This window comes from Vitis riparia, chromosome 19 (assembly GCF_004353265.1).
Source record: "Vitis riparia cultivar Riparia Gloire de Montpellier isolate 1030 chromosome 19, EGFV_Vit.rip_1.0, whole genome shotgun sequence".
NCBI lineage: Eukaryota > Viridiplantae > Streptophyta > Magnoliopsida > Vitales > Vitaceae > Vitis > Vitis riparia.
In genome coordinates this window covers 7,727,371-7,743,326 of record NC_048449.1, presented here as the reverse complement: position 1 = coordinate 7,743,326, position 15,956 = coordinate 7,727,371, and positions in this window count along the sequence as shown.

Genomic DNA, 15,956 nt, shown 5'->3' with positions numbered 1-15,956 from the left:
TAAGGATATCAGGTAAATTTATATTTTTTGTATTGAGGTTAACTTTTTTTTTTTTTTTTTTTTTAAGAAAAAGAAATGCATCTAAATACAATGCTAAATTAATAGCATTACTAAATGAAGATCCAAAATAACTAAAATATCTAAATGTTTTAGTAAAAATAAATTGTTAATATTTTATAAAAATAATATTTATAAGAAAATTAACAAATACAAGTTTTATTAAAAAAAAAAAAATCTTAGGCGTGTCAAGTTAGGATTTAAAAGGTCTTAGGGAAAGTAAGAGAAGATTTTTTGAAGATATAAATCAGATTTTGATGGTCTTAAGCATGTTAAGATAGGATTTGTGTACTCAAATAACAATAAATATGTCTTAACATTGACCTTTATAAAAAGTAAGCATCCCTAAGTAGAAAAGAGTAAACTTTTTAAAGTAACTCATTTGTGCATTATTGATGCTTTTTATGAAAAATGATATCGATACTTTAAATGATACAAACTCATATTTTGATATGCATTTTCATCATTAAAAAAAAGCTTTTTTTAATCTTAACTTTCAAAGCCGATCCAAGTCATTAAAGGTCATTTATGTAATAATTTTTTAGTTTTTGTATTGTTGACTAAAACAATTTGACCAAAGTGGGCGGTTGGTTCACCTTGTCAATGTCTACCGGATTAGTAATCGATGAATTGATTGGCCAATTGACTATTTTTTAGTGATTTTCCTTTAATATGTTTACATTTCGCTGGCTCAACAAGTGATATCAAGGTATTGGTTAAAGATGTAAGGGAGAGTCTTAGTTGAAGATGTCTGAAGGAATTGAAGATGTTTGGAAGAACTTTGGTTAAAGATGTCTAAAAGAGTCTTAGAAGAGTAAGGAATAACTTAACACAAAAGATGATTACAAAAATGAATTTTAGTTAGGGTGAAATCAATTATTCTCTTATCAAAATGCGATACAAGAAACAAGAAGATTATAATGTGCAACAATATGTGGTGCACAAAGGGAACAGTGACACACGAGGAGAGCGATGCACATAAGGAAATTGTAAATCATGGAGAGATTGAAAATTAACTTAATGAAATTTGATTCAAGGTGAAGATTGTTAGGGAGGTATCTCAAATTTTTATTTAGAATATATATATATATATTTAAAAATATTACATAAAATATTCCCTAAATTAATATGTGATTGTAATTAGAGTCCTTATAGAATAAGGAAAGTTAGTTAGTTAGAATATCTTTTTAAACATTCTAGGTAAAGTTATTAGAGAGAGATAAAATAGAGATATAAGGAAGAGCAATAGACACCTTCTGGAGCAAAAGAGCTTACTAGGATATAGAAGTGATGGAAAGTGAGAAATATCTAGTGGAGTAAAAGGGTTCATGGTTAAGGGTAGAGATACAAATGGCTTATGTTCTCTCTCATTTATGGAGGTAAACATGATTGGTCGAACTGCATAAAAACCTTGTGTACCTTTTGTGTGGTTTTTTTATTTTTTGTGTTCTTATATTAATATACTTACATTGACGCTTCAACGGGCACAACACAAATATAACTCATTTATATTAGATCAACAACTTGCAAATCATTATTACTTTAGTATATTTTATAATGTATCAAACCTCAACTTGCAACCTTATTAATTGTACATAAGTCCAAATACTTCACTATGTATGTCTACTCTTAAGAAAGAGTTCTTCGCTTCTATCTCTTCTTATAATTGGAAGAATCTTGTGAGAACCTTGCAAAGGTTGTAGAAAGCTTTAAAGTGTGAGGATTGCACCAAGAAAATGTAGAGGTCCTTTGATACCAAGAAACCATGTATGTGTATTTGAATCTCGATTAGAAGGCTCTTGAAGACATAGTGAAAAATCTCAAGGCTGGGAAGAAGCTTGGAAGTATAAATATAGGTAGGATTTGTCAAACCATGATAAAATATTGTTTGCATTCCCTTTCATCATCTCTCTTAATTTTCCTGATAGTGTATTGATTATGCTTTATGTTATTATTACATATTATATTGTAATTTGATAAAAATTTCAAAAAGTTACAATAACCCAATTCGCCATCCTTTGGAGTCATTATCACAAATTTACTATTTGTGAACTTCACATAAATTCGTTAGATAGTTACATAATTTTATTTGTAAAACATCAGTTACACAATTCTTTTAAAACTTGTGAGTATATATGCTTATTCCAATCACTTTTAATATATCTTTTTTTATTCACGCAATAAACAACGCATTATCTTCATGTATCATGTCAAACTATCTTTGATGGAGGATAATCCACATGATTTTCAAATATGTTAGATTACAAGTATTAATGATATGTGTTTTCAACTTACTCTATGAATTACAAATACTTTTTAATGATTCAAAGAAATTATTATCATTTTTTGTTCTGTCGATTCCCATGATACCATAACATTGCCATGGATAGACACATAGCTTGTTTGAGATTGAAATTTTTCGAAATTTGAAAGATAATCAATATTTGCATATCAAAGCAATTGCATTTTTTATCCTCTTTAATAAATAAAGTCATATTAGTTATCTCACAAAAATGTTATATTAACTTTATTTTAATATCTTTAAATTAGTGTAGTATTACTTTAAATGCTTGAACATTGGTGTAAAATTATATCTTACTGGCAAATTAATAGAGACACTAAATTTGGACTATATGTAACATTTGTAAGATACATCTTATTAACATTCAAAATTGAGGTTTTTTAATATTTAAAACAAAGATTTTATATTGTATTTTGAGTGTGTGTTAGTTCATCTTAACTTAAACATGTGCTAAGTTTCCATTTGAGTAATAATATTTCAATCTAGTGAAAATATAGTAAAAAGATAATAAAAAGCCCAATTTAGATGATTTCCAAGGAAAAAAAAAAAGTATTTCATGAGGTTGATGGAAGTAGAAATAGACATGAAAATCAACTCAAGTTGACAAGAAGAAGCAAATGGTGGCTAAATAAACCAAAAACATGGAAGTCAATGCATGAATTCAAAATTCCAAAGTCAAAACATTCAAAAATAAAGTAGTGGTAATGAGAAAAAGGACAACTAATGCCTTACTTCAAAACTTCGAAGTAAGGAGAGCCCTTTCAAAATTGTAATATTATGATAAAGCTTAGTAGTTAATTTCAAATGAGAATAACCATTTTGAAATCAACATTCATATTTTTAAATCAAACTTCTAAGTTTGAATTCATCTTAGAATTTCAAAATCAAACTTTTCCGATGTAATTTTGAGATTTTTATTGTTATTTTATAATAAGTGGCTTGTGTTTTCAAATTTCTTTTCAATAAACTTTAATTTTTTGTTATTTTCTTTTTTATTTTCTTGTTGTCTAAGTATGAGTTGTGAGAAGAGACCTTCTACTATGTTTAACTAATCTTATGTGATCTAGAGAAAGGAGCAAGGGAGATGGACAACCCATCTAAGTAAATTTTATGCCTAAAATCTTCATTTTTACGTGTCCATTATTATGAAATATATTCTATAAATAATTTTTCTCTATTAAGAGTGATCAATGCTTAACTTGGTTACACTAATATATAATTTGGAATTGGTTTGACAATGTTTTTGAAAAAAATTCAGGTGTTATGACAAATTTATGAAACAGTTAAAATTTTGCAAAATCATTTATAATGTTGAAAAATATTTATAATATTTCTTAAAGAAATACTTGAAATGTGATTATCTTAAAAACAATTTTAGAGAAAACACTTTTACTAAAAATATTTCGAATAAAACACTGATAAACATACTTTTAGAGTATGTTTAGCATTGATTTTTGGAAGTATTTGTAACTTAAAGGTTAGAAATGTTTCCTAAAATTATTACTAAATGAACTTTTAGTCAAGTAAGAGAACCTCTACTTTCTTTTAGTAGATTTGAAATTGAACGGGTGATTTTTTTTTTTTTTTTGGTTTCTTTTATTTGGTCTAGATATAATTAGATATTTTAGAAAAATTTTATTCATTTATATATTTTTTCTTTTTTAGATTAAACTTTATTCAAATTTAATAGATAATTACTATTTTTAACTTAAATAACTAAACACATTAATATTAATATCAAAAGATGACAACTTGAATACAACTTATCATAGTGGTCATTTCTCTAGTTTTGCTAGACAAGATTGTTATGTATTTAGGCTTTGATATGTTTATACAAGTTCGAGGAATTTCAGTACATGCACCAATTGCACTAAGATATGATATTTATGAAAGTAATAAATATTCATTTTTTGTTTTATTTAGGAAGAAACAAGTATTTTAATTTTAATTTTTTTAAGTGAATGAACGGAAAGCTAAGTGGATGTGATTTGTTGAAATAAAAGTTATTATATTATATATATATATATATATATATATATATATATATATATAAGTTACTTCTCATTTCTATTTTTAAAAATAAAAAATAAGAATGGTATCCAAATAAGCACATAGCATTTTTTTATTAGATTATGTTTTTAATTTAATTTATTTTTTATTTAACATAATTAACACAATCTTCCTTAAATTATTATACCACGAAATAAAGTGATTAAGTGGTTTAATTAGAAGTATTAGATTGTTAAAAGGGTATATGCTAAATTATTATTAAACACTTGATAATCAAAGGAGATTTTTTTACTTGAAAAACTTTTGTCATAGACTTGGGGTTTGTTTTTCAACTTTTTACTGAAAGTAATTTGCTTTCAAACTTTAGGTTTTTTATTTTTCTATTTTTTCATGACTTATTATAAAATTTTTGCTGAATATAAAAAATAAAAATATTTGGATTTTTCTAAATAGAAAAACTAACATGTTAATTTTTTTTTTTTTACTTTTTAATAATTAATATAAATAAAATATTGAAAAAACAAACAATCTAATACTTAACGCTATTAAGCATTAAAAAACAAACCATCTTGCCATGGTGGTGGTTGAGAGAGAGACGTCTCTGAATAGAGGATGATGACTGGCATAGTGAGCTTCAAAGGATGATGGTAGGAGTAGTGGAACGGGTGGGAGGACGCGGAGAAAAAGAAGAAAGGAAGAGAGAGAGCAAAGGGGAAGGAGAGGTTTTTTAGGTGTGAGAAAAGAGAATGGAAAAAAGAGATGATGACTTTTGGCTAAGTTTGAAGAAGCTAGGAGAAGAAGTTTGGTAGAAGCCAAGCAAACTCCTGCCGGAGGAGGGCATTACCTGGTAATATTGATCAGGTTCATGGATTATTACATCATCACACTTCTCTTATTTTTTTTTCATGTGATTATTTTGCATTGTTTGTGAGGTCGCATTGGTTTGGTTATGGTGGCTAGCTTATGTTTCTTTGGTTTCATTCTAGAATAATCTAACTGTGCTTTGATTGGTTATTTCATATTTGAAAACCTTCTTGTATCAATGAATTTTTCTCTTAAGATATTTTCCTGGTTTAATCCACCGACCTTTAAACCCAAATATAAAGAAAAATGAATCGGGTTTCTTCATATTTGTTGGGTGTTTGGTCTTTGTTCATTCTCTTTTAAAGCTCCATTCCATTATATCCTATGTTTCTCTCTATTTTGTACATGGGTGTTCTAATCCGGGTCTCTGTTTTGGCTTCCACACTTGAGATTCTTTCTGTGAGTGAAAACCCAAAAATGTAGATTGGCTTCTTGTAATTGATAAAACAAATGGAGTCTACCATCAGCTTGAAGGAAACATGGATGTTAATTGGATTGTGATAATGGATGCTCTGTTTTGGAACCTTTAGCTCTCTGCACCTGGTCTTCCAATCCTCTCTTAGTTTCATTATTTTTTAAGATAATGTCTGGTCGTGCCTGATGCTTATTTTATGGCTTCAGTGGTCTGCTTATTTGTTCTCAGCTATCATCGATGCTACCAATGGGAAAGGGAATAATTTTGGTTTTGTTCTTACGGATTTGGAGGTGATCAAAAGGGTCCAATGAATAGGAGGTAGGTGGTGAGAAAGACTTTAGATGAAAGGTATGAGGTGAGATATCTTGTAAGACTTGGACCTGCTCATACTGGTTTCTTGTATGATTGGGGAGCCTTGTCGTCAATACCAGTCTAAGTGAGCTAGAGATAGAAGTTTCTTGTTGGATAAATCTGGAGAATGGCGATTAGACTAAACATCTCAGGCACGGATCCAAAGCTTAAATATGATGATTCTTAGGATGGAGGTCAAGCTCTCATTTCTGGCGGATCACCCACCATTGTACGTCATCGCAACAGTCAAGGCCATCGGAATTCCCATTTCAGAAGTTTCATCTCTTGCTTCTGAGCCTTTAGCAGCATATTTGCAAAGCGGAAGCAACAATGGTGGCAACTAGCCGAAAGGAAAGCAACCCAACCCACAGCAGCAGCTCTAGCAACTCCAGCAGGAGATGAAAAGCTTCTAAGATCTGAAATTGTCTCATTTCAAAGACCCAAGTCAGGCTCCTAAAGCCGTCAAGTTTAGCTTGCCTGAGAATGATGATGGATTTTGTTAGCCCAAGGGTTCTCCTAATCGGGTTTTGATGATAACAAACCATGGTTAAGTGACAAATTGGTTTAAATATTTAAGAATCTCAGGTATAAACTCGAAAATTCATCAAATGACCAAATGGATACAAGATCGAGATGCTTGGAAGACTTGTGATCATAGGAAACTAATGTAAGATGAATGCATGAGTGCACTTTGGATTTTCATACGTTTCATGCATCTTAGAAAACTCGGTTTATTCTTTAAAACTTCGATTTCATTAAAACCCGAGTTTCTAACTAATGTACCTTAGGCAAAATGTTTTATAATTGACTTAATAATTTACCTAAAGACTTTGCCTAAGTGTTAGAAAAGAAATGAATAAAAAAAATAGGTTTTCGAGGCCAAAAGGGCTCAACCGGTCGAGGCTATGGCCAACCGGCTCAACTGGTTGAGGAACCGGTCGACCGGTTGTGGTTGTCCGGTCGAGGACCAGTCGAGGTCCGGTCGAGGATCGGTCGAGGTCCGGTTGAGGCAACGGTAACCTGTCATGCATTAAATGTTCCAACGGCTAGTGAACCGATCGACCCCTAACTTGACCGGATGAGGTTACCTTTTGCTGTTTTTGACTCCCGAGCTTAGAAACCTATAAATTGAGAGCTTCACTTCATTTATTGACAAGAGAACACTTGCATTCAATAGCCTATCTACCTGTTCTTGATCAAAAAGCTCTCATTTCTTTCATAGTGCATTAAACCACCATTTGCATATCCTTTAGTGCACTCTTGTATGTCATCATAGCTTTGTCTTGTATTTAAACCATCCTTAAGCTAGGTTGAGTGACTATATCTTATAAAAATCTGAGTGTTAAAGCCTTCAAGAGGGTTGAATCTTGAAGAGGTTGTGTAAGAGCCCATTGAAGCCGGAATCCAAGTGTAAGAAGATTGGAAGCTTGGTTGAAGCTTCAAGTTAGTGGAACCCTCACTCGGTTAGGATGTTGAGGAGAGTGGACGTAGGCAAGGAAGTGCCAAACCACTATAAACCCGAGTTTGAATTCTCTAAACTCTATCTCTTTACTTTGCTTATATTGTGTTTGAATTTGTTGTGATTGAAAAGATTTTAAAAACCCAATTCACCCCCCCTCCCCTCTCCCTCCCCCTCCCCCTTTTGGGTGTTTTTCTTAACTAAGGATAACTTTTGTTTTCTCAATTGGTATCAGAGCTAGACCTCTTGTTTTTTAAAGACTTAATTGTCTAAGAGAAAATGGCTATTCCATCAAGCTCATCCCAAGCTGAAATTTTTTCAAAACATAGAGCTCCATTCTTTACGGGAACCGCCTATTCCTATTGGAAAACTAGAATGACTTGGTATTTGCAATCTACTGATTTAGATGTATGGGATGTCATTGAAGATGACCCAACTTTTCCCACTAAACTAGTTGATGGAGTTTTGGTTCTAAAACCCAAGTAAGAATGGAATGAGCTTGATAGAAGAAACTTTCAATTAAATGCTAAAACCGTTTTTACTTTGCAATGTGCTGTGGATAAAAATGAATATAATAGAATATGTCAATGCAAATCGGCTAAAGAAATTTGGAGGTTGCTTGAAATAACTCATGAAGGAACTAATCAAGTGAAAAAGTAAAAAATCAATTTACTTGTTCATAACTATGAATTGTTTTCTATAAAAGAAACTGAGACTATTGTTGAGATGATTACTAGGTTTACCGACATTGTCAATGGTCTTGAAGCTTTGGGAAAAACCTACAAAGAATCCGAGAAGGTGATGAAGATATTGAGGTTTCTCCCATCAAAGTGGCATACCAAGGTCACCGCAATTCAAGAAGCAAAAGACTTTACTAAGCTACCTATGGAAGAGCTCATAGGGTCATTAATAACATATGAGATCAATTTGACAAAGAAGCTACAAGAGGGTGAAGACAAAAAGATAGCCCTCAAAGCCACAACCAAGGAAGAAAAAGATGTTGAAGAAGAAAAGCCAAGTGATGAAGATGATGACTTAGCCCTCATCACAAGAAAGCTCAACAAATACATGAGATGTGAAAGGTTTAGAGGAAGGAAATTCGCCTCTAGAAGGGATCCTTCTAAAAAGGAATCTTCATCCCATGGTGACAAGGAGAAATGGGATGAGAAAAGAGATTTGACATGCTTCAAGTGCAAAAAATTGGGACACATTAAATATGGTTGTCCTCTCTACAAGAGTGAAGCCAAGAGAAGAATGAAAAAGATAATGATGGCCACTTGGAGTGAAAGTGAAGAATCCTCCGAAGAAGAAAATGAGAAGGAAGTGGCAAACATGTGCTTCATGGCAATAGATGATCTTGATGAGGTAAGCTCTAACCTTAGTGATGAAGATATGCATGATGTTTTTGAAGAATTATATGAGGATTTTGAAAAACTTAGTTTGAAAAATAATTCTCTTAAAAAGAAAATTCAAGAACTTGAAAAGGAACTTGAAGAAGTGAAAGAAAAATTTTCAATTGTTGAAATATCTAAAACTCATCTTAAAAAAGAAAATGAGATTTTGAAAAAGAAAAATGAATGGTTAACCTCCTCTCTTTCAATTTTCTCTTGTGGACAAAAATATTTTGAAATGATCTTGGCTAGCCAAAAATGTGTCTTTGACAAACAAGGGCTAGGATTCAAATCTTCAAAAAATCAAAAGTATTTTAAAAACTACTTTGTAAAAGAATCTGCAAGTGCAAGTCCTTCTACCACTTGCAATTTTTGTGGAAGAGGAGGGCACATTAGTAGTACATGTCCCTTAAGAAATGGTTCTGAAAAAAACTCAAATGCTAAAGCTAAAAAGATTTGGGTTGAGAAATCCAAGGTCACTAACCCTCAAGGACCCAAAAAGATATGGGTACCTAAATCAACTTAATTTTATTTTGTAGGGATCAAAGAAGGATAAGTGGTTCTTGGATAGTGGATGCTCAAAACACATGACCGGGGATGAATCCAAGTTTGCTTTCCTTACAAAGAGAAAGGGAGGATACGTTACCTTTGGAGACAATTCAAAAGGAAGGATCATTAGTCAAGGCAACATTGGTAATGACACATCCTCTCTTATTGAAAGTGTTTTATTAGTAGATGGTTTAAAACATAATGTCTTGAGCATAAGTCAACTTTGTGACAAAGGTTTTAAAGTGATTTTTGAAGCATCTCATTGCATCATCAAAGATATTCAAAATGATAAAACCATCTTCATGGGTCATAGATGTGATAATGTTTATGTAATAAATATTTCAAAATATGATGACCATGATAGATGCTTTTCAAGTATGCATGATCAAAGTTGGTTGTGGCATAGGAGGTTGGGACATGCTAACATGGACCTCATTTCCCAACTCAACAAAGATGAACTTGTTAGAAGCCTTCCCAAAATAAATTTTAAAAAAGACAAAGTTTGTGAAGCTTGTCAAATGGGAAAGCAAATCAAAAACTCTTTTAAAAACAAAAATTTCATTTTAACAACTAGGCCTCTTGAATTGTTGCATATGAATTTATTTGGTCCCTCTAGGACACCAAGCCTTGGAGGAAAAACATATGCTTTTGTTATTGTGGATGACTTCTCTAGATACACTTGGGTCTTATTTTTAAGTCAAAAGAATGAGGCCTTTTATGAGTTTTCAAAGTTTTGCAACAAGGTTCAAAATGAAAAAGGTTTTACAATTACTTGTATAAGAAATGATCATGTGAGAAAATTTGAAAATATTAATTTTGAAGACTATTGCAATGAGCATGGTATTAACCACAACTTTTCGGCTCCTAGAACTCCTCAACAAAATGGGGTAGTTGAAAGGAAAAATAGAATTCTTCAAGAAATGGCTAGAACCATGCTAAATGAAAACAATTTACCAAAATACTTTTGGGCCGAAGCAGTTAATACTTCTTGTTATGTTTTAAATAAAATTTTATTAAGGTCTATTCTTAAGAAAACTCCCTATGAGTTTTGGAAAAACAAAAAACCCAACATTAGTTATTTCAAAATCTTTTGGTGCAAATGCTTTATATTAAACACTAAAGACAATCTTGAAAAATTTGATGCAAAATCGGATGTTGGAATTTTTCTTGGTTACTCAACTTCAAGTAAAGCCTTTAGAGTTTTTAACAAAAGAACCATGGTAGTTGAGGAGTCCATCCATGTTATTTTTTATGAATCTAACAATTCTCTCCAAGAAAAAGAGAACTTTGCTGATGATTTAGGCTTGGAGACTTCCATGAGAAAATTACAAATTGAAGATAGAAGGCAACAAGAAGAAGTTGTAGAGGATCCCAAGAAAGAAGAATCACCTTTGACACTACCTTCTCCTCAACAAGTGCAAGGTGAATCAAGCCAAGACCTCCCTAAAGATTGGAAGTTTGTCATCAACCACGCACAAAATCAAATTATAGGTAATCCATCTAGTGGGGTAAGAACTAGATCATCTCTTAGAAATATTTGCAATAATCTTGCTTTTATCTCTCAAATTGAACCTAAAAATATAAAAGATGCTCTAGTTGATGAAAATTGGATGATTGCCATGCAAGAAGAGTTAAACCAATTTGAAAGAAGTGAAGTATGAGAATTAGTGCCAAGACCTCAAAATCAAAGTGTTATTGGAACTAGATGGGTCTTTAGAAACAAAATGGATGAAAATGACATAATTATAAGGAACAAAGCAAGATTGGTAGCCCAAGGTTTTAATCAAGAAAAAAGGATAGATTATGAAGAAACCTTTGCTCCCGTAGCTAGATTGGAAGCCATTAGGATGCTACTTGCCTTTGCATGTTTTAAAGACTTTGTTTTATATCAAATGGATGTGAAAAGTGCCTTCTTAAATGGCTTTATAAATGAAGAGATATATGTTGAACAACCACCCGGTTTTCAAAGTTTTAACTTTCCTAATCATGTTTTTAGACTTAAAAAGACAATTTATGGTTTGAAACAAGCACCTAGAGTATGGTATGAAAGATTGAGTAAATTTCTTTTGAAAAAAGGTTTTAAAATGGGAAAAATTGACACAACTCTTTTTATAAAAACCAAAGAAAATGACATGCTCTTAGTACAAATATACGTTGATGATATCATTTTTGGAGCTACTAATGTCTCTCTTTGTGAAGAATTCTCTAAATGCATGCATAGTGAGTTCGAAATGAGCATGATGGGAGAACTTAACTTCTTCCTTGGACTTCAAATCAAGCAACTAAAGGAAGGAACCTTCATCAATCAAGCAAAGTTATAAGAAATCTCCTCAAAAAGTTCAATGTGGAGAAAGCCAAAACAATGAAGACTCCAATGAGTTCATCCATCAAGCTTGACATGGATGAGAAACGTAAGCCCGTCAACTCAACTATGTATAGAGGCATGATAGGTTCTTTGCTATATTTGACCGCTAGTAGACCTGACATCATGTATAGTGTATACTTATGTGCTAGATTTCAATCTTGTCATAAGGAATCTCATTTAAGTGTTGTAAAACAAATTCTTAGATATTTAAAAGGGACTATGGACATAGGCCTATGGTATCCTAAGGGTGATAACTTTGAGTTAATTGGATACTCGGATGCCGACTTTGCCGGTTGTAAAGTTGAGAGGAAAAACACTAGTGGCATTTGTCATTTCCTAGGACACTCACTTGTTTCATGGCATAGTAAGAAGCAAAATTCGGTAGCTTTGTCTACGACGGAAGCCGAATACACAGGAGCCGGTTTATGTTGTGCACAAATCCTTTGGATGAAACAAACACTTAGTGATTTCAATTTGATTTTTGAGTATGTTCCTATAAAATGTGATAACACTAGTGCCATACACATTTCAAAAAATCCGGTATAATACTCTAGGACTAAGCATATAGAGATAAAACATCATTTTCTTAGAGACCATGCACAAAAGGGTGACATTACACTTGAATTTGTAAACACAAAAGATCAACTTGTCGATATTTGTACAAAACCCCTAAGTGAAGAGCAATTTGTTGATATTAGAAGACAACTAGGGGTGATTTCTTTATGATCAAATGATTGCTTGATGAATTCTTGTTGATATTACACTTGAATATACCCTATGATTGCGTGAAATTCATATCATATGCATCATATAGAAATAATTCTAGGAAATAGGTCAAATTTTGACCAAAAATCAAAATTCCCGTGGCATTGGACATAAAAAATTGGGGATTTCAACTAAAAAGGGTAGTGGGAGGATCACGAGACAAGAAAATGCAACAAAATTTGGAAAAATTGACCGTTGACCATGACCGTTGACCAGGCGGTCAACCGGTTCGTCGGGGCTGGGAATTTAAAAAGCCCCCCTCTCCCGCGCGCGCGCGCTTCATTTCTCACATTTTCTCCTTCATAGCTTGCATCCATTTCACATACCTGATTCTAGAGGCCATTTTGGGTTGGATTTTGGACTGATTGAAAACTTTGAGTGGATTTTGGGACGCATTTGAGCTAGGGTTTTGATTTGAAACCCAGGGTTTCAGCTTTTGGGAGCGTCTTCTCTCTGCACCGCGTGCCTTAAGGTCTGTTCAGCTTCATCTCCTTGCACCTAGGGCTTCGGGTTGGTGGTTGCTCCTTTCTATTTGTTTCCATTCTCGTTTTGGCCTTCTCCTTCTCCTTTCCGTTTCATTGGATGGCACCAAGGCGAGAGACGGGCACCTCCAGGGCTCAGGGTAAGCGCCTTGCTAAGCCATCTCAGCCCGAGCAGACGGAGGCTCGCCGAAAGGCGAGGTATGACATGACCCTCTTTAGTTCGATTGAAGACTATCAGCACTACAAGTAAAAGTTCGCCCAAAGGAAAGTCGTCCTAAGGAGAAGTGTCAATTTCTCCCAACTTCAGCACTTCGGGTTTGAGGGACTATTCGGTCGAATGGGATGACTGCCAGTTGTGACGATTTCTGAGCCGATTTTCCCAACTCTGGTGCGGGTTTTTTATTCCCGGACGACCTATGGGCTTGGAGGACTCGTATTGTCTACTGTGAGGGGAGTTGAGATCAGATTGAGTCTTGAGAGTATCTACCGCATTCTCGACATCCCTTCGGTTAGACTCCGAGTGTATGAGGCCAAAGCGTGGCCCACTGTGCCGGGATTTGAGCCTAGAGAGGCTGGGGAGAAATTTATAAGATCTAGGAGACCCTTATGCATGTCATTGTTATCATTGTCATGTCTATTTTGTTGTACATGTGAGGTTTCCATATATATATGATATGATATTTTTATGATCCCTTGTTCGTTTTCGTGTTTTACATTGCTTCCTATTAAAAATCGTTTGATTGATTCATGATTGGTTTGAGGGGAAGATTTTTTTTCTCTCCTAGATAACCAAGGTTTGTCATCATAAAAAAGGGGGAAATTGTTAGCCCAAGGGTTCTCCTAATCGGGTTTTAATGATAACAAACCATGGTTAAGTGACAAATTGGTTTAAATGTTTAAGAATTTCAAGTATAAACTCGAAAATTCATCAAATGACCAAATGGATACAAGATCGAGACTCTTGGAAGACTTGTGATCATAGGAAACTAATGTAAGATGAATGCATGAGTGCACTTAGGATTTTCATACGTTTCATGCATCTTAGAAAACTCGGTTTATTCTTTAAAACTTCGATTTCATTAAAACCCGAGTTTCTAACTAATGTACCTTAGGCAAAATGTTTTATAATTGACTTAATAATTTACCTAAAGACCTTGCCTAAGTGTTAGAAAACAAATGAATAAAAAAAAAAAGGTTTTCGGGGCAAAAAGGGCTCAACCGGTCGAGGCTATGGCCAACCGGCTCAACCGGTTGAGGAAGGTCAAAACCCTTCTCTTTTTCCCAGTAGCTTTCTCTTCCCGGTCGAGGTGTTTCTCTTACCGATCGAGGTCCGATTGAGGCAACGGTAACCTATCATGCATTAAATGCTCCAACGGCTAGTGAACCAGTCGACCCCTAGCTCGACTGGATGAGGTTACCTTGTTTTTTACTCCCGAGCTTAGAAACCTATAAATTGAGAGCTCCACTTCATTTATTGACAAGAGAACACTTGCATTCAATAGCCTATCTACCTGTTCTTGATCAAAAAGCTCTCATTTCTTTCATAGTGCATTAAATCACCATTTGCATATCCTTTAGTGCACTCTTGTGTGTCATCCTAGCTTTGTCTTGTATTTGAGCCATCCTTAAGTTAGGTTGAGTGACTATATCTTATAAAAATCTGAGTGTTAAAGCCATCAAGAGGGTTGAATCTTGAAGAGGTTGTGTAAGAGCCCATTGGAGCCGGAATCCAAGTGTAAGAAGATTGGAAGCTTGGTTGAAGCTTCAAGTTAGTGGAACCCTCACTCGGTTAGGAGGTTGAGGAGAGTGGATGTAGGCAAGGAAGTGCCGAACCACTATAAACCCGAGTTTGAATTCTCTAAACTCTATCTCTTTACTTTGCTTATATTGTGTTTGAATTTTTTGTGATTGAAAAGATTTTAAAAACCCAATTCACCTCCCCCCACCTTTTGGGTGTTTTTCTTAACTAAGCATAACCTTTGTTTTCTCAGATTTGATGTTGAATGGAGTGATGAACGCCTCGTAGGTGATGGATGTCCAAGCCCTGTTTGGCAAAGGTTTTTTATTTTTTTATCTAGCTGAGCTGCCAAAGTTCTGTTCAAATGACAAAACCTTAGCCATCAAGGACTTAGGGGCTACCTTTCCAATAGAACTGATGATTGCAGCAAGGAAAATATCTCACAATTGCATATCAGGCCCACACTCATGCATGACCATTTTTGCCATACAATCCCAACTACCATATCTCATTTTTTTTTTTTTTTCCTTTTGTAATTCTTCATCTTTTAATCAACAAAATTTCATTTTTTTAAAAAATTCCATTTTCAAAACTCTAATTTCCAAATAATTCTCAAAAATTCCAATTTCCAAAAAATATATATATTTTAAAAAAAAAATCCCGTTTTCAATTTTTTTTCTTCAAAATTCCAATTTTCAGATTTAATCTTTAAATTTTCAATTTTCAAAACTTCAATTTCTAAATTTAATTATCCAAAATTCCAAATTTTCAAAATTTCCATTTCCAAATACTTTTCTAAAATTCCAATTTTTAAGTTTTTTTTAATTTTTTTTTTTAAGATGTTAATTTTCAAAACTCCAGTTTTTTTTTAAATAATTTTAAATCCACTTCAGTTTTCAAATAATTTTAAATCCTCAATTTTCCATATTTCCTTAAGGTTAGGGTCACCAAAAATCTTGTTTTTAATAAACTTGCTACTTTTTCTTTCAAGTAAGCACTTTCATAATTTTTTCTTGATTTTCAAATAATCTTTTGTTTCTCTTGATTTTAAATAACCATGAAGACAATTTTCAGAATTCCAAAGCAATAGAACTTGTGAGATTCATTCATGCAAAATCAATTGGGCTTTGTTGGGGGCTCTACATATGAGTTATCTCTTCTGATTGTCAACTGTTATACTTAATGAATAATGTTTTATTTTTGTCTTA